Below are 26,331 nucleotides of genomic sequence, written 5' to 3' on the forward strand. Positions count from 1 at the left end.
GGTCTTGGTCTCCACCACCTGGGACCTCCACCAACAGTAGGGAGGGGTTTGCTAAAGCAGAAGGCTGCTTCCCACCCCAGGTTTCTGGTTCGGTAGGTCTGGGCCAGGCCCCAAGAATTGGCCTTTCTAACACGTTGCCGGGTGCCACCTTGCTACAGTCAGGGACCTCACTTTGGAGACCCTCTTCTGAAGGTGACTGGGGAGGGGAAGCTGGGGGGGGGGGTAAGGCAGGCTAGGATGAAAGAAAGGAAGCTGGTGCCAGACCACGTCCCCTCCTTTGCAGGGGACACTTCCAGTGCCAGGGAGGGGCATGCTGGTCACTTTCCCCCAATACCTGCACTGGAAGCTGCTCTAAACAATGTGGATTCCCAGACCCCACCCCAACCTGCTGAATTAGAGGGCGCCCAGGGATGGGGATAGTCACCTTTGTCCCCCTTCCAGGTTGGTCTGATGCCCACAAGATAGAACTACTCCCCACCCCATCCCACTCATCAGTACTTGGGAGGGGCCTATTTCTAAATACCAATCCTTGTGCCCAACCCTGCAGCACTGGAATCCAACACCCGGGAGCCAATGCAGACATCTCTAGCTGATAGAATTCTCTGGATGATGCTAAGGTGAGCTAAAGCATCTCCTCCTGTCCACGAAGGAGACCCCAGCTGCGCGAAGAGTTGCACCTGTGCAGGCAGCCAGGCGAAGGGCCATAGCCCATGAATGGCACTGGGGCAGACGGCCATCTGAAAAGCGGGTAGATTGGGAGTATTCGCAGAAAATTGTATGTGAGGACGTTGGGCAGGGCATCATTATTCTGTAGGGTGGCTTTTCCTTCAAACCACTGAGGCCTGGAACGGGCCCAGATATAATACAATTGACCATACTGTCCACTTAGGGTGCAGACCACGCGGCCTCATAAACGGTGGAGAGACCCTATAAACTGTAGTAACAGCACTCTCCGCCCGCCCCCCCGCACCCCTCCCCCGGCCTGTTTGGCTTGGCAGAGCCGAGACTTCATGCCTGCCCTTATTAGTATTACTATGGGTTCTTATGGTGACTCACCGCCCACATGTGAGCCTTCCCCTCGCTGCCCGAGGAGGAAACCTCTCTGACGTCTGCGTCGCCGCTGAGATTCGTCAGGGTGCTTGCGCCCCGGGGCCATGGTCTCTGGGCTTAGGAGGCGCGCAGGCCCGGCCCGCCGTGGGCCCCTGGGGTCTCTCCCGTGGTGTGGAGTGCACCGGGTCAGCCTTGCGGTCACTGGGTCGCTGGTGCGCTCTGCTCAGGGCGGGCGGGAGGAGGGTGGCCAAGCTCTGGAGGGGGCCGAAGCCACCTGGGGGCTTGGTCCGTCTACTTGGACAGTTTTGTAGCCTTTGGCCAGACCGTGGCCTTTGCTCAGCCGTAAGCCCGAGGAAGAGAAGCTCGGTTGGCCTCCGACACTGGGAGAAACTGGGCACCTCGAATGTGGGGCAGGACTGCCTGGGTTCAGATCCTGGCCAGGCCCGCCGCTGTCATTGCGTGTGGCTGAAAACCACCAGCAGCAGAAGAAACCCAACCAAAGCCACCTCCCCGTGCCTCCGTTTCCCCACGTGAAAGGGAATCATAACCATAGTGCCTGCCACGTAGGGGCCACGTAGGACTGTTTTAGATGTAAAATGGATTTGGCCACATCGCACAGACCTACCACACTGAGATCCAGGAGGCCTCTATTCATCTCCCCATCCCTCTAGGCACCTTAAAAAAATTTTTTTTTTTTAATTTTAGTTTCTTTTATACTGGCACTAGATTTCACCTCTGGGATCCAGTTATTAACCGAAATGCTTCTGTTTAAGGTTTTACCAATGTACCTTTGTGGCCCCCTGCAGGAATGCACCTGGCCCTTCCTTGGGGACCTGATGGGCAGAGTCAGAATCTGGAAATTTTTAGGCAGATAAAAAGGGACTATGGGGGTCTCCAGGGAGGGGGAGTCACAGGAGTAAAAGTGCCCATGAAGGACTGGACTTGCCTGGGGCAGAAGCTGAATGCCACTCACCCTGCCCTCTGCACTCCCTGCAGGTTTGACACAAAGCCGTCTCCTTCCTTTGGAGTCCCGCAGCTGGGCAGGGTCTGTCCCCTGAGCCCCTGTCCCCGGGGTGCTGTCCTTGGCTCCCTGGTTGCTGCTGTCTGTCGAGGGTCAAGCATGAATCCGCTCACTGGGATCCAGAGGACCTATGGGAAAATTAGCTTTCACTCCCTGTGAAATAGATAGCCTGGGGTGGGGGGCATTGTGTCCTCCAGCTTTTATTATGGAAATGTTCAGACACCTCGGAGGTTGAAAGGAGTCTCCCAGCAACACCCAACAACCCCACCTAGATTCCGGCTTACACCTTGCTATTCTTGCAAGGGTCCAAGGGCTTACACCTTGCTATTCTGGACGGGTCCATCTGTCTATCCCAGTCTGTCACTCATATATCAACCAGCCACATCCCCCAACCCATTCATCCACCCATGCACTCATCCATCTACCCACCCACATCCACCCATCTATCCAAACATCCATCTCTGCGGAAAGGATTTACCCAGAGCATTAGTCACCATATGGACCTCATTTAATCCCACGACGACTGTTGTTACCTCCTTTAGACACGTGAGGAAACTGAGGCATCCCGACTTGTCCAAGGTCACAGAGCTCTCACAGGCAGTGAGGGGATCTGACCTCCTCACAACCATGCCTGGGGCTGTCTGGCTCCTGCCCCTGTAGTGACCTGGCAGTTCCAAATGGGCAAGAATGGAAGTGGGTGATGGCTTCCTCATTTGTGTAATTGTGACCTCTGAGTGTAACATCATTACCCCCAGGTTTTTAGAGAATCCCCCAAGCCAGGGAATTTCCCTCCTGGGGAGCTGGGGTTTGGCCTTGCCAATGTCTAGAATCCAGGGAGGGTCAGTTCTGGATGCAGGGCCTTTTCCTGGAAAGAGCATGTCCCATCTACCAGAGTCTCGTGCGGTCATATTGGGAACAAAACCACATTTCCTGTGTTTACCGAAGCTGTTCTGTAGGATGAGTGGACACCCCGGTCACCCCCCACTTAGGCACATTCCTAGGGAACTAGCCACCCCAGGAAGTAAGTCAGAGTGAGGTGGAGGGCACCGGGCAGGTGCTGAGCGGGGGCTGCGTGGGAGGCGCCCTAGGACCTGGAGGGACTGGCCATCTGAGATGATGTAGGTAAGGAGCCCGCCCTGCAGTGGGACTGAGCCTGGCTGGAGGCTGGGTACTCAGTGACAGGATGAGGGGCAGGAGCAGTGGTGCATCCCCATGGAGATGACAGTGGCTGGTACTCTCTGAGTAACTTCTGTGGCCAAGCACTTGGCCCGGGCTGCCTTTCTCTGAGGCAGGCGACACCACTATCCCTTACAGCCACAGGGAAACTGAGGCCTGCAGAGTTCAGTGACTCCCCCCAGTCACAGGACAGCCAGAGGGGGAGGGGCGTAGCCTGGGCCGGAACCAGGGGCTGTCTGAATCCAAATATCTCAGTTGCTGAGTCACATGCAGCGTTGCTCAACTGGCAAAGGCTTGTAAATCCCACAAACAGTTAGGGAAACTGAGGCTGAGCAGCTTGCCCAGCTCTCATCTGAGTTGGTGGCAAGTGGTGGGGCTTGTTTGTCTACTCGGACAGTTTTGTACCTTCTGTCTTCCCCTCAAAAGAACAAGATAAATATTAAACCAAGCAACAGCCCTGCACCCTCTTTAGCTGAGTCTGTGGCTAGCCCCCCTTCCTCGCTCCCCTCCTCTGGCCGGCCCATCCAGGCTGGTCCCTGGAGCAGGGTTTCGGTGAGCAGCCCAAGATGTGTGCCTTCACTGTGCAGACCCTTCCAGCCCGGGCTCCTCCAGCCCCAGTCTCCATGGTAACCAGGGTGGGTGCCTGGACCATTCAGGAGGACCCCAGGTATACCCCACTTCCTTGCTTTGTGCTTCTCTTGGAAGCCAGTGGAAGGTCAGGGTATCTTCACTCTAAAAAGTGAGGTAGCAAAACAAAAGTAACACAATGGAAGCATTCACTGAAAACCCTCTGGACACGATACTCTATGTGTCCAATAAGGGCTGATTCACCTGTTTCACAGGTGAGGACACTGTGGTTGGGGGATGTTTTTTAACTTGCCAAAGCTGCCAGTCGTGTACAGAGAGTGGGCAGCCCTCCTGAAATCCACCCCTGCCCTGCCCCTGCGACCCCCAAGCTGTCTGGGCCCACTGTGGCCAGCTCCTCCCTGCATCAGCGTGGGTTTGCTACATGCCCCCAGGATGCACACGTGGCATCCTGAGCTCCATCGCGCTGTCCCTCTGGTGTGACCAAAACCTGCAAGAAGCCTCAGAGCGTGGCCTGACCCTTGCGTGTCTGGACAGGATGGAAACTGAATTCCAAAGACCACAGGACCAGGGAGGGGCCGGGCTGGTGAGCTTGTTCATCCACCCCCTCCAGTTGTTGTGGAGGTCACCTGCATCCGCCTTATGGGAAAACCCTCCCAACCCTCCTAGGCTTCGGGCTGTTGGCCCTTGGTCTGTGGGGTAGGAGCTAGCTGACATTGGCCTGTGGCAGCACATCTCCAGCTTGATCTGGAGCCTCCGCAGCACCAGAGTGGGTGTTAAGGCACAGATGGTTGAGCCTGCACCACTGCTCCTGCCCCTCATCCCTGGAGTTTCATGAGGGATGAAGGGATGTCAGGATGTCAGGATATCTAACAAGGTTCCTGGGTGACACTGTGGCTGAGTGCCAGACCTTGAGAGCCACCCACTGAGTGACTTGCCGACCAGTCTTTCCTCATGATGTTTAGGGCTAGATGGTCCTGCCTGTAGGTACATGGAGGATCTAACTAGGGCCAAGTAGAATAAACAAAAGCATTTCTGAGTGGGGCTGTCACATAAGGCCCAAGCTTGAGGAACTAGTCGAGGCTCCCAGACTTCACCTGGGGTGAAGCCCACCCGACAGCCAGCACCAGCACAGCAGCCCTGTGCCATGCCATCTTGGAGTTGGGTCCTGTAGCTTCCAAGCTGTCCCAGCTGAGGTCAAGTAGGGCTAAGACTGGCTAGTCTTCCTTGCTGAGCTTAACCTCAACTTCTCATCTGTGAAATGGGCCTAATAACGCCATCTCAAATGAGGTCATGTGTATAAAATACCCGACACACTGTGCACAACCAAGTTAGGGCGTGGGTGTTACTGGCATCACAGTGGCCAGTTGAGCAGTCCTCCCTCTCCTGCATGAAACATGCTGGCCCCTCACCATGAGTTCCTGGCTTCGTTTCTGTCATCATAAAAGATTGTCTTTCCATGAGCAAGCCTCTACTCATGGCGGCTTGTCAAGAAATTTCTCCTGCTCCCCACCCCCACTCCTCTTCGCCTCCTCTTTGAGGTCCAGTGTAAATGGTCCCCAAAGCAGAGCCCATTAAAGCATCAGGACTGCCAAATTGACCCTGGTCCCCATCACCAGGCCCTATGCCCCGGATGGCCTGGTGGAGGGGTTGGGTGCAGGTCCTGGCCACAGCCCAGATGTTGGGGTGGGGGAGACGTGCAGTGGGTGGGGGTGGAGAGCACCAGGCAGGGAGACAGAGGTACATGAATAATCTGCTGACCTTTCCTCTCCGTGTTTGGGTGAACATAAGCCTGTTTACAATAAACCCCAGGGAGATTTTTCATCCTTCCAAATGGAACAAGGGTTATGTAAGCAGAGAGATCTTGAGCTCGGCAAACACCTGCTCTAGGGGCCAAATGGAGGGAGATCAGGAGAAATGGAGCCCTCCATCGCCCCGTTGAGATACTTGGCCTTCATTAAGCTGGGCCTGATGGGAAGGGCAGAGAGTGGGGCTGCTCCCTCCCTGTGCCTGCAGGTCAGGATGAGCACACACCTTGGACTCTGAGGTGGCTGCCCATGCCTCGCTTTTATTTCTCAGTTGCCCTGGGTGTTCTCTGGGCTTAAAAGCAGACCTGCAGATATTGTGATTACAGTGAGTGGGAAAGTAGGAAATCCATGTAGGAAAAAACAAAACAAAACAATTCACTCCTTGGTATTTTTTGTCTTCTGCTTTACACCATCCTCGGTGACTTTTAGTCGGCGACTTGACCCAGAAATGTTCATTCACAGAGGCTCATCTTCCATCTTCAGGTTTGAGTATATTGTATTCAATAAGATTAGCTGTTCTGGAAACATGAGGTCAGCAACCCATGTCTTAGGACGATCTGTGGGATTTTTTTCTTTTTAAAGATTTTATTTATTTATGAGAGAGAGAGAGAGAAAGAGAGCATGGGGGTGGGAGCAGAGGGAGAAGGACAAGCAGATTCTGCACTGAGCTCAGACCCTGACGTGTAGCTTGATCTCAAGACCCCGAGATCATAACCTGAGCTGAAATCAAGAGTTGGACACTTGAGGTGCCTCAATATGAGAATTTTTTTTTTAATAGAAGTTCTAGGTTGGTTGGCAACGTGTACCCATTAATGATTTGAGTAAGTCTGGCTTAACCCCACTCTGGTGTGATTCTGTCCTCACCATTTCCTCAGTGGGAAGATGAGAGTGATTTCGACAGCCAGCTTAGACGGAGCCACACCAGAGAGAAGGAAGGGCAGTGGCTTATGATGGGTCTCCTTTTTGGATTCTCCATCAGGCATTTGGCAGGCTATATTTTCCAAAATAGCTGCAATGAGGCCTCCCACACCACGTGCTCTTCTTAGCGTGCCTACCCCACAGAGGAGGGTCTAAGTTGTCCTCCACTTGAATCTCAGTGGGCTTGTGACTACAGCAGAAACAAAGAAAGCTGTGTGACTTCCCGGAGTAGGCCCTACAGGGAGGTAGAGTTTCTGTGCCATCCTACTGGGACATTCATTCTTGGGCTACCATGATGTGGGGAAGCCCGAGAGGCCCACATTGAGAGGAACCAAGGCTGTCTGCCTTCAGCTGGGCTGGACTCTCAGTTGACAACCAACACCAACTAGCCAACCCTGCGCCACGCTATCTTGGACAGAGACCCTTCAGCATCCATCAAGCTGCCCCAATTGACTCCTTGTGGAGCAGAGACGATGAACATTCTTGCAGAGCCCTGTCCAAACAACAGATTTGTGGGCTAAATACATGTTTGCTATTTCAAACCACCCCACCACTTTGGGGTGATTTGTTACACATAGTGCAGGTGGTATAAGCCTCTCTAGTGCCCTAAAGAGCAGATGCTGCTATTGGCTCTTTTTTTATGAGGAGGAGGAAGCTGAGACTCAGACGGGGTAAGCCACTTGTTCATGGCTGTGTGGCCAGGAAGTGCAGGAGCTGGGTGTGTAACCCATGGTGTCTGACCCAGAGCTGTCTGCAGGGTTACACTCTCCTGGTCCTCAGACCAATGTGTGAGGTCCTCCGTGGTGTGGCTTCCACTGTCCTGCATGTTTCCCCAGCACATCCATACCTACTCAACAATCCAGCTACATGCTTGGAGATCCTTCACAGACCCCACTTGGGCCTCCTGCCAAACCCTCGCTTCTGACGTGTCCTCCACCTGTCTCCATGCCTCTGGGGTGGGTCCCACTGGGCAAACCCCAGCCAACCTCCCATTTGTAATCTCTGTCTGAGTCTGCTCTCCAAGGACCCCTAAGTTGGTCCCTCCCTTCACCGTGTTTTCTGGATGTTCACAGGCAATTATTGCTGCCACCTTGGAGGGCAGAGTCCACAGGGCTCACTGTGGTGAGCTGGGAGGAGTCATCTATCCTCAGGGCATTATGTGAGACAGACATTTCTGCATGGTTACTTGGGGTCTTTCCATCACACACCCACTCCCAACTAACATAGTGTCTTGTTTGATTTTGCACAACTATCTCTAAAACTGATCTTGTCTTCATCTTATTTACTTATTTATTTTAAAAGATTTTATTAATTTATTTGAGAGAGTGAGCAGGGGGAAGGACAGAAGGAGAGAGAAAGAGAATCTCAAGTAGATTCCCAGTGAGTGCAGAGCCTGATGCAGGGCTTGATCTCATGACCCCAAGATTATGACCTGAGCCAAACCAAGAGTCAGACTCTTAACCGACTAAGCCACTCCGGGGTCCCCTTCTCATCATTTTAAAGAAGTGGAATCCATGGGCAGCCAGGGTGGCACAGCAGTTTAGCACTGCCTTCGGGCCAAGGTGTGATCCTGGAGACCCGGGATCAAGTTCCACGTCAGGTTCCCTGCATGGAGCCTGCTTCTCTCTCTGCCTGTGTCTCTGCCTCTTTCTCTGTGTCTCTCATGGATAAATAAATAAAATATTTTTTTAAAAAAGAAGTGGAATCCAGAGGAATCAAAGAAATGAAGTCACTTGGTTGAGGCTGCACATCTTCTGACCTCACTGCATCTCTCCTTGTCACCTCCCATCCCACCCCAAGCCCCACTCCTGCACCTACTAGCGTGGCATCACACCACTAACTTCTTGTCCACTGGGGGAAATTTCCTTGGCACCATGTCCCTGGAGCTAGTCCTGCAGGTGAAGAATCACCGGCCACTCCAGGCAACCTTGGCTCACCAGGGTGTGCAGGGATGTCCTCCAGTGGAACATGCTCCTGTCCACATCAGAGCATATTTCAACATCTACCAGTGGAAGGTAGAGAGTTGTGGGGGATTCTGGAGACCAGGGTTCTCATTCCAGCTTTCCCTGTAACCTATGAATAGTAATAGTAACTCATATTTAAGGGGAACTGTTTTAGAAACGTCTCATCCTCAAACTCATGATCACTTTATAAGGAAGGTTACGGGAGACAGAGGCCATGCAGACAGGGATCAGAAGATGCCTAACCACCATACTATTCTGCCTCTGGGCACCTTTCTTGTCACAGGGTCTGACTCTTCCTCCTGTCAATTGCAGGCTCAGCTCCATGGGTCCTGCTGCCTGATTCAGTTCTGATCTGTGGTCCTTTGTCTGCTGAGCTGGAGCTGGGTCACTTGAGCCTGCTTCCTGAGTGCCTGGTCCAGAGGTGCACTTGAAGAGGGTCCTTCTCATCCACCCATTGTCATACGTGGTGTCCAAGCTTCCCTGGCCACCTACAGAAGCGGAATCCATCCAGCATGCTGTCAATCACCATAGCTCCCTTCTGTGTCCTGAGGAAAGGCTCTATGAGTCCAAAATGGAATACTGGGAGCTGGAAGGGGATTTTGTCATTGGTGCTCCCCTCCCATGTTGCTGCACCCTCCACACTTGTAATCAGATGCTCTTCCCACTTCTTTCTGCAGCTACCTGAGGTAAAGACAAGAGGGACAAGAGGCTCTGGGCTAGATGTGGGTTCAGATCTCAGAGTCAACCTGCCTAAAGCTGAGGCAGATGCCAGCAGAAAGTAATGTGGGCACAGGCCCATTCCTAAAGCACAGAGTACAGAAAGTCTAGTGTCATCCAGGGCTGCCATTGATTGGAGGTTCTGTATGTTGGGCCTAGACCTAGACATCCTCTGTGCTTCAGCTCACCTAATCTTCACAACCACTCAGTGAAGCAGGTGGTATTTTCATTCCCTCTGGCAGAGGGGGAAATGGAAGTTTGGCAAACGGAAATGACCTCTTTGAGTCATGCACCTAGTAAGCAGCGCATTAGGACTAGAACCCATGGGGTCAAATCTCAGAGCCCCAGCTTCTCCCATCCTTAAAATAATTTAAATATAAAATAAACTGAGAAAAAAAACCTGGATATTTCTTTTTAAAAAGAATATGAAGTTTTGATCTTCTGCTACAGACCCTGTCTCTAACTCTCCCTCTGATAACCATTGTTACTTTTTTTGACTACTTTTCCAACAGTGTCTTACCCATTTATAAGCAAAAATACGCTTTTTACAACAGGAGTGCACAACACAGTGATTTGCACCTTGCTTCTCTTTGGATAATTGCACAGTGAACGTGGAACATTTCCTTCTCACCAGGAGCTCACCCACACAGGTTCCCGTCCATTAGAGGAGTCTCTGTGGCTGGACTCTTCAAGCTGCAGCAGGCCTCCATCCTTAGGTGCTCTTGTTAGAAAGATTCTGGGAGTCCACCTCTAGAGATTTAGTTTCATTTTATTTTGCTTTTTTTTTAAAAGATTTTTTCATTTATTCATGAGAGACACAGCAAAAGAGAGAGGCAGAGACATAGGCTGAGGGAGGAGCAGGCTCCCTGCAAGGGGCCTGATGTGGGACTTGATCCCAGATCCCGAGATCATGTCCTGGGCCAAAGGAAGACACTCAACCACTAAGCCACCCAGGCATCTCGAGATTTGGTTTCAATAAACCATCCAGTTATTTACTGCTGCAGGACAAACCACTCCAAATTTTAGTGGCTTAAAACAGCACTGACTATTTATCTTGCATAGATTTGGAATTTTTGCAGGGTTTGGTACAGAAGGCTCTGCTCCATTGGATCAGCTCAGTCAGGGCTGGAAGATCCACTTTCGACAGTGTATTCCTTGAGGTGTCAACTGAACCGGCTGTCTGCACAGAACTCAGTAGGAGCTGTCAAGGAGGGTCTTGGCTTCTCTATGTGTGGCCTCACCCTTGGGCTGCTTGGACTTTCCCATAGCATGGCAGCTGACAAGTGAGGCTTAGGACATCAAGAAATAAATCTTCTATCCATCCATCCATCCATCCATTCACTATCATACAGGCACCTATTGTATTTAATATAGGTAAATATGTTACATATTTATTAATATGAGAAAGTACATTAAATACTAAGCATGTACTCTGTGTAGGCATAGGATTATGTGCTATGCACAGCTGTACTGTGTCTGCAGAAGCCGCTGACCTTCAGTTTTGGTGGTGGTGGTGGTAGTGCTGACTTCGGTGGTAGTCTTCTCACGGGGGCTGACTTTCAGGCTCTCAGTAAAGTTGATCTTTCCCCAGACAAGAAAACTGTTATGTACATAGCAGCTCTTGGAGGAACAAAAGCATGCATTTGTACCTGGTTTTGGATGTATGTGAGGTTCGCTCTAGTCTGCTCAGAGAAGGCATCCAGAAGTAGATCTTTGTCTGGGATGAGCTGCAGACACGGTCCCAATAAACAGTTTGACTACTGGACTTTGAGAGTGAGCAGCCCTTTTATGAGCTCATGGAAGAAAATCTTGTTTTTGTTGCTGTTGTTGTTTTTACCTGATTGGTACGTATTTGACTTATTTGAAAAGCATTGTTAGCAATACTTTCCACCTGTAATTATGGCAACAGGTTTGCTTTGGTGTGCCATGTTGGGCTCTGCAAATATTGGCTGACAGCCTATGTGTCCTGACATGTTCTGTATCTGAAGTAGTGCTCCAAATCCTGCATGCACAAGGGAGCCAGCATGGTTGCAAGATGCTTGGGCACAGTTTAGATGGAAGGGCTCTTTGCCTTGTTGGATACCTTGGTCCTAGATGGCCTTTCCAGCACTTTCCCAGTGCCCTTTCTTTGTCCAGACTGTGAAGCCACTAGCATGAGTATGTGTTTTAATATCAACACATATCCTATTGTGCCTCCATAGATACTTGCAGGTGAGCACTTTGTGCTTTTAACATAAGAAGGAAGAATATTATCTTAATTTGGAACCGCGCCCCCAGCACTGGATCTTTAGACAAAGATTTGAGCTCATTGAGTGACTTGAGCAGTGTTATAAGTCGACTGTGTCCCCAAAAAGATGTGTTGAAGTCAATCCTGTGAATGGGACCTTATTTGGAAATAGGGTCTTTGCAGATGTCATTATGTAATTTTGAAAAACTTGAATCCTACAGTTGAAAGAATAGCACTATGAACTCTCATGTATTCTATGCAAACTCATCAACTAGTAACATTTTGAAAGGTAGGGATTTCTTCGTGTTCATGTTTTATGGATATATACTTAAAACAGAACTTCCCCAGACATCAGTTTTTGAGGCAGGGGCTGATTCTCTTACTTGCAGCTGTATACCCAACATGGGCATGATGCCTGGCACAGGGCAGACACTCATTAATTTTCATTAAACAGATGAGTGGCTGAAATTTATGTGGATTTAGGTGATCACATGATGACCTTTGGCCTTGTGCACTCATGTTGGCTCCTTGAGGGCAGTGCCTTTTCTGGCTTTGTTCACCTTACCTGGTGTACTCAGTCTTCACATCCATGGGTCCGCCTCTCTTATTTCCCCCATTTTTCAGATCTTGAAGCCAAAGCCCAGAGAAGTTGGGATATTGGCCCAACCCAAACTCAGACAGATTAGAATCCTAGGGCTCTGCCCTCAGCCCATGCTCTGTCAGCCAGCAGTGCAGCCCACTAGCTAGGGAAGCAAGGAGGCTCGCTGCTGAGCCTCATCCTGGCACTGCCGAGTACCAGTGGGGGGCTGTGGGCAGGTGGCTGCACTCTGGCTTCATCTGCAAGCGTGCTGGCCCCCCGGCTCACCTGCCATGCTCACCCACCATGCTCACTTGCCATTCTCACCCCACACTGACCACTACCTACTCAACCCACTGGTGAGCCCAGCTCTGCTCACGTTGCTGGATGCAGAGGAATATGAGTGTTTTTATTTCCTGATACCTCAGGGTAAAACTGTTCATTAGAAAAATCAGAGAAGCAAAAAGAAAAACATTTTGGGTAATCCACCAGTCAAAGATAACTGCTTTGAATATTTAAATGTCCTTCTCCCACCTTTGGGGTGTTTTAAAAACATGCTTTGCTGTATTTATTCAGCACACGTTCTCCACCAAGAGGTACACCTGTCACCTCATTTCATCCTCCTGAAGCTCCTCCAGGTTTGCCTGATTACGGTCCCCATTTATTGGGCTGAAGAGAAGGGAATTGTTCAAAGTCAGAGAGGGAGTGATAGAGCTGTGACGGGGACTTAGCTACCCTATTGGCAGAGTCTGTTTGCTCACACGCACCTTCACACATTCACACTAACACGCACTCACATGTACTTGCACACTCACATGCCTACACTCAGGCACACGTGTGGCAAACTCACATACATTAACACACATCTGTACATGCAACACACCCACATACACTACTACATGCACGCACAGTCACGCATGCGTGCATGCTCGCACACAAACACACACACTCATGCATGCTGACAAAGAGGTGAAGCTGAACGTTTTGAGAATGTCTCGTGCAATAACAGCAGGGCTGTGTTTCTGTGTCACTAACAGAACCCCTTGCACCTTTGGGCCCTGCTTCCTCACTCAGCCCCTTGGTGTTGGGTATCTAGATAAACATCACTGTAGTGAACATCCTAGAGTTAAATTTCTTTGCACACATCCTTAATTATTTCCTCTCTGTAAATCCCTAACAGTGGGGAATTCAAGTCACTGTTTATTCATACTTGCAATTTTGGTAGATATTGCTCAATTGCCTTCCAGAAAAGTTGAACAAATTTGCACTGTATCTGAGCAGGATCAACGAAGTTTTGGAAATCTTTCTTAATGAGGTCTTTGGTGTCATAGAGGCTTTTTTGGCCACTAAGATCCCAGCCATGTTCCAAGGAGGAATATTCCAGTTACCCAGGAAGCTGGGCCAGCAATCTGTGGCACTGGAGAGGAAGGCAGGAGAAGAAGCAGGATGGGAAGCTTGATGGTGCACAGATTTTTTGAGAAAGGCTCTTCCCCTAGAACTAATTTGCCATGCATATTGTCCTCCAGATTGTCCTGCCTAAGACTAGTCTTTATAAGCAAGGGAGAGAGTTTTCTCTGTCACCACTGGGAATGAATTATATCCCAGTGACCCCAAAACTTGTCTTCTAGCCTTAGAGATGATTGCAAGGAGAGGTGTCTAAATGACCTGGTGGGAACTGGTGATGTCACCACTTAGTTGGGGCAGAGCAGGCAAAGGGCATTGAGCAGAGCGCCCAGAGAGGGAGGCACACCAATGTATCAGCCACAGGTGAAGCTACCTTCAGTGGCTGGTGGCCCCTTTACTCTGTTGTCTAACATCTCCCCGGCAATCTCACTGAATCCGGGAGTCTGATAGTTCTGAACAGGGATCAGCCCAAGCCCCAATCTCTATTGGAGAAGCCTACCCAAAAACCTGCAGAGTAAAATGAAGATGCATTTTGCAACAGTCTTGGCAGTGGGGCGCAGGGAATGGGGGTGTGGGGCCCAGCTGGGCAGTCCAGCTCCCAGATGCACCACCGGACAGCCCCAGCCCCTGGGGAGAAGCACCTGCCTGCAGAGTTTTCTCCCAAGAAAAGCCGTATCAGTGGAGGTGGTTCCTCAAGACTGCCTCATGCCGGACACACAATGAAATGGTTATTAATGTTGGAGATTTTATAATTTTTTTTTCAAATTATAAAGCAGGTTCTGAAAAGTGATGTCTGTTTTCCATAATTGGCGACTGTTCCCCAGACGGCCGTTCAGCCACCTTGAAAATCAATGTTTTCACGACCCTTGACCCCTCTTTCCCTGACGAGTGTCTCTCCTACAGGTTGCTCCCAGGATGAAAACAATAAAAGCAAATATATAACAGCAAAGGCCCGAGGTTAATGTCTTTAACAAGATAATGTTACTTAAGGGAACTGTAAAGCAAATCATTCCAAAATTCCATTTATTCACTGCGGCCCCAACTGTATTTTGAAACCATATGTATGTGCTGCCTGCGTGTCTGGTCATGGACAGACTCTGCTTGTGTGTTATTTCTTTAATTTTTAAAATTTGAGGTATAGTTGACGTACCACATTCTATTAGTTGCAGGTGTACAACACAGTGATTTGACACTTGCGTGCATGGCAAAAGGGTTACCACATGAGTCTACTTACCATCCATCACCTCACAAAGTTAATACAAGACTCTGTCCCCCCTGCTGTATGCTTGCATGTTCCTTATTTGGATCATGTGTGATCCCTGTTGGTTCACTACCCACATCATTCAAAATCCATCGTTCAAAAACGCAGAAGGTTGTGAAGTGCATGGAAGCTCCTGCCCTCCGAGTCTTGTCCCTGCCTGCTTGCGTCTGCTGCTCTAGTTGGTGTCCAAGTGACCCAGTGAGGCTGTGCGCCCGCAGGGATGGCTGTTTCCGGAGCATGTATGGGATGTGACGTGTCTATCCCGGAGCTCCCGTCTCCGTGACACGAAACCTGAGAGTGACAACCAAAAAATTCATCCCAGCAAACAGATGTTTTGATACCTGACCCCAAACATCTGGCCCTTAGCAGACGGGAGGCTTGACAGGAACGTTCAGGTTTAATCTGTATCTCGGCATCAGGTAGTCAGGCACAGGCTTGCGCCTGGAAGGTGCAACGAAAAGCTTGTGGTTGGTGTGTGCTGCGATTGTATACATTGTACTTTATGGTCCTCAGAGCACAGTCGCAGCTGCTGAGCCCTAGAGTCAGAAGTTTGGGAACCAAAAGAGTGATTTGAAATAATCATGCTAGGGGATCCCTGGGTGGCGCAGCGGTTTGGCGCCTGCCTTTGGCCCAGGGCGCGATCCTGGAGACCCGGGATCGAATCCCACATCAGGCTCCCGGTGCATGGAGCCTGCTTCTCCCTCTGCCTGTGTCTCTGCCTCTCTCTCTCTCTCTCTCTGTGACTATCATAAATAAATACAAACTTGAAATAATCATGCTGCAAACAAGAGCACGACCGGTGTTGTCTTGAGGCCTATCACTGTGAGTCAAATATGGGGTAGCCCAAGACAGGACGCTTACCCAAAGCTGGGCTGTGCTGAGTCCATGAACAGGGTCGAGACATTGCACATGCACCAACATGGCTAAAATTAAAACACAAGTAGAGCAGGTGTCAGCAAAGGCCTAGGGAGGGGAGAACAAGTCCAGGGGGACCAGTGCCACCGTGCAGGTGGCTAAAAAGGCCCCTGTGCCAGACACAGGAGCCTAACTAGAGCTGAGCGCCCAAGGTGTCAAGCCATATGCAAATAGGGAAAGGGTGCCCCAGGGTGGGGGCGCCTTAGCCAGGGCAGAGGTCTTGACCCCACTGTCACGGTTCGGGGGTCTCTCAGGAACCAGCTCCAATCCCATTGCCATCCTTGCAAAAAGCCTGCAGCACATGCTGTCGTTCGCCACATGTCCATCTTGCCTGCCTGCCTGTGTTGTCAAGGCTAGAAAGGCCTTTTCCCCTCTCCCAGCCCCCCAGAGAGAACCAGGTTCCAGCCTGGGCCCTGAGCAACTGAAGACAAGCTCACAGGTGTGTGGCATCATGACGTCCTCTGCAACCTCGGAACACCGTTCTGTGTCATCCTCCAGGTCTGGAGAGATAGTGGAAATTATGCTAAAGGGGTTGTTTGTGGGTGTCGGGGTCACAGGCAATTTCACATTTCCTCTTTGGCTTTTAGGAATGTTCTAGACTTTCTCAAATAAACACACATTGCTTCTGTAATTGGGATTAAAAAAAAAAAAAAAAGCAAGAGAGGACTGTCTTGTGGTGCCCGTGAGTCCAATTTCACCTTGTGGAACCTTCCAGGAGAATGGCGGGCTTACCCTGTTCTATCTGTAACCAGTTGGTGACCGTGGCCAGCCCTGTTGAGTCTGACCTGCATTTTCTCATCTAGAAGGTGAGGAGATCTGACTACAAAGATCCATTCTGCATCTTAAATTTATTTTCAAGCCTTGAAATTAAAAAAAAAAAATTTAAGGCATCGCAGATTTTAGAACAACAGAAATATTAACCTCTGAATGTGTAAAATGCTTTCAAAATCCTCGGGACTACCCGAAATGGTTCTCTGCCCACCTCGGAGACAGGCCAGGCCATTCTCCTCCACAAGAAGAGTATTTTTAGAGCATTTTCAACCACTTTTCATTGAATCTCAGCTTTTTTTCCCTCCCCCACCCACCGAGTACCTGAGGTGTAGAAATGAATTTATAACAGGAAGCCTTTGATTTTGGAGCTTGTATGTTTTTGAAGTCTTCCAAGGCAGGGCTGTAAAACAACTGGCTTGTTTGGAAAGAATGTCACATTCTGCACGCGGGGGCTGGCACCCTGTTTTCCTTATCGCAGGAGGGGCCGCCTCTGTGCTGAGAGTGAGGAAGCTCCCGCCCCACGGAGGAAGTGGGTGTCTGGTGTGAAGTCCCTGCTCCCCAACTCCAGCTCCAAGGGCCTCGGGGCCCTGTCCCCAGCTGGCTGGCCGATGCTCAAGGTTACCCAGAGGGTGGCATCCCTGTGCAGATTTGGGATCACTGTACCTCTGTATACTCCTTCTTCCATCCCCAAATGCCTCTGACTATAAGATGCACCTAATAACTGCCTTTGTTTTAGAGGAGAGGATCAGCCTCCACATCAGGTGTGAGTACGGATCAGAAAAGGCCCTCTGGTTTCAAAATGCTGAAATGTGATCATTAGGCATCTTAGGACCAAGGAGATAAGACAAAGAGAAGCTGAATCCTCAGAGGATTCTAGATCTGCCCTAAGGGGCTGCCTTGAACGTAGACCCCAGGGCCCCCACTTGGCGAGGTGGCCTCCAGTTGCTTAGCCAGCTCCCCGAAACGGGATGTCTGTTCTGACCCCAAATGGGCAGCCTTAAGGAATTGACCCCAGTAACCCGGAGTTATATGTTCTCTTTCGGTCCTTGCCACAACACCATGTGGTCCATATTTATTCCTGTTTCATACGTGGGGAGCCTGAGGCTCTGGTGGCTCAAAGAGCTCAAGGCCACAGCTAGGAAGCTTGGGTCAGACATCCAAGTCTGACGCCAGTGCTGTATGACCTTCCATGTGCATTCACATACTTTGTTTCGTTTTCTTCTGTCATGGGTGATAAACTCTACAATGGCAGAGTTGAACAGCGGGGAGAGAGGCAGTATTGCCTGTTCAACCTAAAATATTTCATGGAAGATGAAACGGCTTCAGAAATGTCGAATGACATGTTCAGAGTCATGCACAGTAAGTGCTGGAAGCTGGGACTCGAATACTGACCAGAACAAACTTCAGCCTAGACCAGAAGTCAGCAAAGAGTAGCCAACCACCTGTTGTTATAAATAAAGTTTTATTGGAACACAGCCATGCCCATCCATTCACGTACTTTCTAGGGCTGCTTTTGTGTTACAGCGGCAGAGTTGAATAGGTGTGTCAATGACTGTGTGCCTCACAAAGGCTAAAATATTGCTATCTGGTCTTTATGGAAAAAGTTTACTGATCCTTGATTGAGACAAAGGCACAATCAGTTCAAAAAGAATGACTGCCATGGAATTGTGAGAGCAGATCAGAGGCCCCGAGTGTTGTAAGAGCCACTTATAAGTCTGGATAAAATGTGGGTCTTCTGGGTTTTTCATGCAAGGAATTGAGATCTTGGGAGATTGTTGTGGGCCCTGGAAGAGTGTACTTGTCCCTGGAATCCCAGATTTTTGTAGAATATGCACAGTTTCTCCCACCTCCTAGCCCTGGAACGGATGGGTCCCTCTGCCCTTCACCCCATGTCAATCTAACTGCTGCTCCCCCCCCGCCTTTCAGACCTCAGCATAACCTCTGGAAGTCCTCCAGGCTGTTCACTTGGGCTCCAGTGCCCAGTTGCTATGTTTCCATGGCAACCTACACTTATCTGAAAGCAGCAGTCGCCACCCTACCATCCACTCTGTGTTTACTGTTCCAGCGTCCCTGTAGCCCATTGCATCTGTCAAAAATGCTGTAAATGCTGTGACAATAGTCCCATCCCACGTGTGACTTCTTCAACACTCTTTCCATCAACAGGTGGGGTCTACATCCCTGTCCCTTGACACTCAGCACGTGTTGGTGAACTTGGCCATGAGAGGGTGGCAAAAGTGACACTATGTTGGCTTCCAGAGCTAGGTCATGAAAGGCAAGGCAGCTTCCCTGTTGCTCACTGGGGTGTCTGCTCCTGAAGCTTCCGGTGGCCATGCTGTGAGGAAGCCCAAGCCCCCCCACATGGAGAGACCACCCAGACCACCCAGGGGTGGGCCATGCCAGCCGCACCCCTTCTCTGAATCTGCCTGCAGCCAGGAGACCCGACTGGATCCTGACCACAGAACCCATGGGAGAGAGATACTGCTGATGCACTTGTGTTCTCCTACAAATGATGCATTCATGACCCAATCCCTAGTGGTTCAGAGTGTGACCTTATTCAGAGATGAGGTTTTTACAGAAGTAATCAAGGTAAAGTGAGGTCATGAGGGGCGGCTCTAATCCACTATGACTGGTATCCCTGTAAGAAAAGGAAAATCAGACATAGAGATGACAGGGAGAAAGCCATATGGATGTGAAGGCAAGGATTGGGGTGATGCTTCTACAAGCCAAGGAACATGAGAGATCACTGGCAAGCCCCATTAGCAGCTGGGGGAGGACTGGAACATAGCCTCCCTCATGGTATCCGCAGGAGCCCACGCTGCCCGCACCCTCATCTCAGACTCCCAGCCCTCAGAGCTGTAGGCAAGCAGACTTCTGTTGTTTAAGCCCCTCAGTGGTTGGTACTTGGTTACAACAGCCCTAGCAAAGAAACAGAGGAGAAAATAAAATGATTGCTGTTTCAGTCACGAAGCTTTGGGGTGATTTGTGACATGGCACCCGCTTGCTAGAACATTCTCCTGCAAAGCTGAATCTCCCTGGAGGCAGGAGTCCCTGACACTTGGTGCACATCTAGTAAATATTTGCTGCTTGAGCACCTGGATCGACCAGTGGATGGTTTCCTACCCCTGCCTTCAGGTAGTTCCCTGAGCAGCCCCACTGGTCGAGGTTCATCCCCCAGAGAAGAAAGATCTGGGCGCACTGAGCTGGGCTCCAAGCTCAGAAGCAATGTGAGCTTCCATTGCAGGCCTGGGAACCGCAGTGAAAACCCACTCAGTGATGCATTTCCTGAGGGAGCCTGTGCCTGGAAAAACAGGAAAGTTAGTGCCTATGCATTTTTATGGGCGCCCAGCATGCGATTTTGGAGGATGGAGGACTGAAAGCCAAACAATGCCCACGAGTTGTTAAAAAATAAGTGGGAAGGCCATATGCTTTTGCATTCAAGCAAGACACACAATTGAATGGATATTGCGTGGAAAAGCCCCCGGACACTCAGTCTTGGCTTCCGGGATGTGCAGGGGCCCCCTGTGGCCTCACACAGCAAGGATGGAGGGCTGGGGACCCTTGGAGGCAGCTGGGGCTGCGACACCCAGCCCCTGCCTCCAGGCAAGTGGATAACTTGCCAACCGGAATGGACGGATATTGTTTTTAATTTTTCTCAAAAGTACAGTGAAGTGTGTTGAGAGTTGATATTTGACCTTTTATTGAAAATCACGGCTCAAGTCAAACGTAACACATTTGGACCACGGGATTAGTGACCACGGAAAAGGACCCCTAAGGATGAGGACGTGGGAGGACAGGGAAGGTGGTGACTCTGCAGGTGGTACAGCTACTGAGGGGCCCAGTGGCTTTTGATCTCCGGCCCACCCAGCTCCGAGCTGCCATGCTGAGGACGAAGCCACACACACACACACACACACACACACACACACACACACATGCACGGCTGCACCGCCCGGGGTGAACCTGCTGCCACCTGTGGCAGAGGGGCAGCCAGCAAGCACTGCCAGCAGAGGGGTCAGCACGCGGGTGGGACAGCCAGGGCCCGGGGAGCCTTGCTCCCCTGACCACCCTCGGCTCATCCGTGTGACAGAGTTAGCTTCACTTCATTTAGTCAACATTGTGAAGCCACATCAATGACCCTACACTACATCGGTAGCCCTCTGAGCTTTGGAGGGGGAGGAATGGACTCCCCTAGGACCTCACTTTTCAGCTGTCACTCTTCTATTTCTTTACATGCTTTGCGCCTGTGCCCTTATAATTTTGTAATGAGTGCATGTGCTTCTCTTCACTTCCTACATTATAAGCCTCGCTTTGCTGTTTATTGTCTTTTAGGGGCTGGTCACCGTCTCAAGATGTGGAAGGCGGAGCTTCTCTCCTGCTGGATTTTTCAGGTTTTTTTCCATTTTCTCTATTATAAAACTATGAGCACGAACATTCTCACACCAGCAAATGTTTCTAACATGAGCATTCGCTTACTTCCTTGGAATAATTTTCTAAAAGTAAGATTTTTACCAAATCAAGGCATTACGGCCATTAATCAAGCTAGTTATTACTATCTAGTAATAGATAGTAGCTAGGAATTACTATCAAGCTAGTTCTTGATACCCGGGTGTATATCCTCTCCCCGCAGATGTGAGCATTCATGCCCCCAGCAGCCATGTGGCTGGCGGGCCACCGGACTCCGCGGCCACGCCGGTTCTGCGAGGTAGCGTCATCTAAGACGGTGGCCAACTTAACAGAACTTAGCAGGTGTAAAAGGCCTCCAAATCTGCAGACTCAGGCTCGTATCTCCGCGGGGGACTTTTTTCTCCTCCTGTGAAGAGCTCAAGCAGGATACGGCGGCGGCGGCACCGTGTTTGCATCTTGGCATTTGAACCACACTAACCTGATTATTAAAATCACTGCTGTTACTTGCATTTACTTATTTATTTTTCCGTGGAAGAAGTGCTTTTCTTCAGTTCAACAGAACGTGGAAGTCTGAAAAAACCCTGCCTTCTGCAGAGGATGTGAGCTGGCTCGTGGCCAGCGGCTGGACTTCACCCCTTGTAAATAACTCCCTTTCCCGTCAGGAGCCAGAGATAAGCCGTCCAGGACTCTGCGCGGAGAGGCTGGTACCCCTTCCATCTGCTGAAGCGCAGTGGCCCCCCGTCAGCTGCCAGCCACCCCCCCTGCCAAGACCGCGAGCGCCAAGTGAAAGGGCCCCAGCGTACCGCGTTCCGTAAATGCTGTCCTGGGGAGAATCTTTTACGTTTCCTTTCAGCTTTCAAAGCGTTGGCAGGGTGGGTTCTGGTGAAATCCAGCACTAGGCTGAGTGCCCAGCCCTGTCCACTCCCTCCTTGTCTCAGCCTCCCACAGCAGCCCTAGGCCCTTACCCACCTGTCGCCCCCAGGTCCCTCCATGCGCATCCGAGGCCCCTGTGCCAGTGTCTCTGGGTGTGTGCTTTTTGGGGAGAGGCACAGAGGCACACGTGCAGGGACTCCCAGGCTGCCCCATCCCTGTGCTGCTTCAGTGCATCCCTTGGTGAGCAGGGACTTCACACCGGTCACCTCTGATGTCGTGGGACAGTGGGCTTCAGCCTGCCGTCTCTGCTCCCACCTCCAGAGCCTGTCTGCTCCTTGAGGGGGTGCACTTCCAGCACACACAGAGGCAGGAGACTGAGGCCGAGGGCATGCACGTTTGTGCAGGTTACCATGCAGAGGTGCAGAGTGGAGTTCCAGCTCAGATCTCTGGAACAGAAGGCTGAGGTGGAACTGGAAATATGTTGCTGGAGAGGTGTGTGAGACAGTGTGTGTGTGTGTGTGTGTGTGTGTGTGTGCATGAGTCAGGTGGTGTCACGTGAGCAGATGAATGTACATGTCAGTGGGTGTGACTTGGGGCGTTTATGTGTGAACGTGCAGCTGTGTATATGTGTTAATGTGAAAGTGTGCGTGTGTATGTGTGAGTCATGACCTGTGAGTGTGCAAATGTGGGCAGGTATGTGTGAGTCAAGGTGCACAAGCATCTACATGTGTGTGGATGTGTGTGTGTCTGGTGTGCATGCTTGTGTAGATCTCTGTGAGACTCAGGGGTATTGATGTGGGCATGAAGATGTGTGAGTTAGTGAGTGCACCACCACAGCTCACAAGTTCCCACCTGACCTGGGCCTGCATCTCTCCTTCGCTCCAATGACTTCCCTGACTTGGGGGCCACCCTCCCCTGTTCACGTGCCCTCCTGGACCTCTGTGTTCCTGCCTGTCTATTGCTGTCTTGCCTTCAGGCCTCTGCTCAAATGCTGTCTTGTGCCCTCCCGGAGCCCCCATCCCCCCTGCCCCCCGGCTCCGCCGCAGCCACACATCCGTTATGTGCACGTCTGCTGTCCTCTGACCTCCTGGATGCCTTCTGTAGGTCAGGGCCCACTGCTGCGTGCCGCGCTGGAGCACTGCCTGGACCCAAGGTGGGCACTCAGGGAACACGTGCTGATGAGTGAATACTGACTTGTTTATTTTTTAACTCGAAAGCAAAAAATTAATTATGCTTTTAACCTTAAATTCCACTGTATGTTGACTCAGGAGGCATTTGTCATTAACTAAAAGATCTCGGGACTAACTTTTCAACTCAACCAAGGGGGTTTGGAAATGAACCCCACTCTTTTGAGGCCTGACTCCAGCTGCCTGGGAGCTTGACGGGGCTCAGCAGCCGATCTGGGCCCGTTTCCACCCTCACTCTGCCAGCCTCAGAACATGCTCAGCCCCGGGGGGTGTGTTCTCGCCATTTGCCAGGTTGTGGGGTGGGAGGGCGGGATGTGCACTGCTGGATTCCGGGCAGCTTCTGCCCAGGTGGAAAGGCTCATTCTGAGAAGTAGCCTGTTTCCCAGGTGAAAAACAGCCATTTTCAAAGGAAAATGAGCTGCCCAGACTAAGGCTGGAGTTTGCTATGGGGACAGGGTGACTTCGAGTGCCTTTAGTTGGGGTGAACCTCGGGTTTCCAGAGTGCGGCCTTCCTGTACCCTAGATGATCCTCCCAGCATCACTCCCCTCCCTGACTCCCACAGCCTGGGGTGCAGAGAAGGAGGCAGAGGGTGGGTCTTTGGGCCTTGCAGGGTCTCTGAGTGCTGCCTGCAGCCCTCGGTGGTGGCAGTGAAATCTTGACTCTGGGTGTGAGTAACAGGGCCCTTGGAGATGTCTGCAGAGGAAAGAAAATCACACTCAGGCGAACCACTCTTGGCATTCAAAGTGACTCCACAGGGATCGTGCCAGGGGGTACAGCTGTCCTGAAGAGGTAGGTTGCTCTGTCTGCACCCCTCGGCCCTCTGGGGAAGCAGCTTTGCCATGCCTCGCCACACCTTCCTCCTTACTCCTGTGTTTGGAAGGAAAAGTCCCTCGGGCCCCCGTTCCTCCATGCAGGAATGTCCAGACCAGTTCTCTGTGGAGCTGAAGTGTACTTTCCTCCTGCCCGCAGAACCAATGGGTTATGCGTCCGTCATTTGCACAGTCAGCAACCTGCACCACAAGTTTGGGCAGACCTTCTAATGATGAGAGGGCATCAGGAGACAGCACAGTTAGCCCCAGCCCGCAGCATCTGGTGCTCCCCAGGCTCAGCTGAGCCCGACTTCCATGAGCAAATCCAGGACTGCTCAGTTGGGGGCTGTGTCTGGACGCGACCGTGTTGAGACTTAGCATGGCTAATTAATAATATTGAGCCAAGAGAGATAAGGGCAGGGATGTAAAAGATACCTGCAGTGAAATTGCTACAAGAAATGTCCAACATGACCCCAGAGGCACTGGCCACATATCTCACTCTGAGTTCTTTTACCTCCACAGTTAGAGGGAAATAGAATTATCTTGAACAGTATAGCACTCGTAAAATGAAAAAAAAAAGGGGGGGCGCATTGTTCAGAGGCTTAAAGCTATTTCTATCATCAAGAAATGTCTTCCTTCTATACCTAGTTTGCTGAGATTTTTATTATGAAAGAAGGTTGAAATTTGTCAAATGCTTTTTCTGCTTCTACTGAGTTGATTGTGTGTTTATCCTTCATGCTGTTAATGTGGTGTCTTCTATTAATTGACTTGCTTTATTGGACCACTGTTACATCCCAGGGATATATCCCACTGGGTCATGGTGTATGATCCTTCTGTTTGAGATAGTTTGCTAGTATTTGGTTGAGGACTTTCACATCTGAGTTGGCTTGTAGTCTCCTATTCTTGCAGTGCCCTTGCCTTGCTTTGGTACCGGAATAATGCTGGCCTCCTAAAATGAGTTTGGAAGTGTTTCCTGTCCTTCAGGAATGTACCTCAATATAGTAAAGGAAGTATGTGAAAAGCCCACAGTTAAGATCATATCCAATGGGGAAAAACTGAGAGCTTTCTCTCTAAGGTCAGGAACAAGGCAGGGATGTCTACTCTCGCCATGTGTATTCAACATAGTACAGGAAGTCCTGACCTGAGCAATTAGGCAAGAAAAAGAAATAAAAGATATCCAAACTGGAAAGAAAGAAGTAAAATTTGCTTCTTTGCTTCTAAAACATGCAGATGACATGATCTTATATGTAGGAAATCTTCCAGACTCCACAACAAATGTAAGGTTGTAGGAATCAAAATCCACACACCAAACTCAGTTACATTTATGTACTCTAACAACAGACTATCTAAAAGGGAAATTAAGAAAACATTCTTGTTCATAATAGCATCAAATAGAATAAACTACTCAGTGATAAACTTAACCAAGGAGAGGAAAGGCTTGTACACTGAAAACTATAAAACATTGAGGACACAGGGACACCTGGTGCCTCAGTGGTGGAGCATGTACCTTTGGCTCAGGTCATGATCCCGAGATTCTGGGATCCAGTCCTGCACTGGGCTTCCCACAGGGAACCTGCTTCTCCCTCTGCCTATGTCTCTGCCTCTCTCTCTCTCTCTCATTCTGTGTGTGTGTGTGTGTGTGTGTGTGTGTGTGTGTCTCATGAGTAAATAAAAAGAAAACAAAACAAAGCCATTGAGGACATGCAGAAGAATAAATTAGATCCTTATCTCACACCATATGCAAAAGTCAACTCAAAATGGATTAACAACTTAAACATAAGGTCTGAAACTGTAAAACTACAGTTAGGGGAAAACCTTGACATTAGTCTGGGTGGTGACTTTTTGGCTATGACCCCAAAACACTGCAACAAAAGCCAAAAAAAAAGACAAATGGGACCACATCCAACTGAAAAGTGTCTGCACAGCAAAGAAAACCATCAACAGAGTTAAGAGATAATTCATGGTATGGAGCAAAATACCTGCAAGCCATACATGTGAATGTGATGAGGGGTTACTATCCCCAATACATAGGAACCCAGACAACTCAGTAGCAGGAATACAGAAAACCCAACTAAAAAAAAATGAGCAAAGGACTTGAATAGACATGTCTCAAAAGAAGACATACAAATGGGCAACAGACACATGGAAAGATGCTCAACATCACTCATCACCAGGGAAAAAATACAAATCAAAACCATGATGAGATGTCCCCTCACACCTGTCAGAAGGACTATTACCAAAAAGACACAAAAGAAACAGTCAACAAAACTAAAAGACAACCTACAGAATGGGAGAAGATATTTGCAAATGACATATTAGATAATGGGCTAGGATCCCAAGATACTAGGGCTAGTATTCAAGATCTATAAAGAACTTATTAAACTCAACAGCAAGGAAACAAACAATCCAATCATGAAATGGGCAAAAGACATGAACAGAAATTTCACCAAAGAAGACATAGACATGGCCAACAAGCACATGAGAAAATGCTCCGCATCACTTGCCATCAGGGACATACAAATCAAAACCACAATGAGATACCACCTCACACCAGTGAGAAGGGTGAAAATTAACAAGACAGGAAACAACAAATGTTGGAGAGGATGTGGAGAAAGGGGAACCCTCCTGCACTGTTGGTGGGAATGTGAACTGGTGCAGCCGCT

General features: G+C 50.0%; 1 long non-coding RNA gene across 4 annotated transcripts in view; it reads left to right on the forward strand.

Moving 5' to 3' along the window:
* The window catches only part of LOC102153633, a 71,760-nt gene extending 46,573 nt beyond the window's left edge, over nt 1-25,187 (forward strand). For 2 of the 4 annotated variants that reach the window (XR_005359974.1, XR_005359975.1), the window contains 2 exons: nt 20,724-20,782; nt 21,022-25,187. This is a non-coding gene — a long non-coding RNA (uncharacterized LOC102153633). Of the gene's footprint in view, nt 1-547; nt 618-8,834; nt 9,209-20,723; nt 20,783-21,021 lie in introns of all 4 variants that reach the window. The other 2 variants (XR_005359973.1, XR_005359972.1) reach the window with 2 other exon arrangements.
* Nucleotides 25,188-26,331: the final 1,144 nt, after the last annotated feature.

The sequence above is a fragment of the Canis lupus genome, chromosome 5 (genome assembly GCF_011100685.1).
Source record: "Canis lupus familiaris isolate Mischka breed German Shepherd chromosome 5, alternate assembly UU_Cfam_GSD_1.0, whole genome shotgun sequence".
Taxonomy (NCBI): Eukaryota; Metazoa; Chordata; class Mammalia; order Carnivora; family Canidae; genus Canis; species Canis lupus.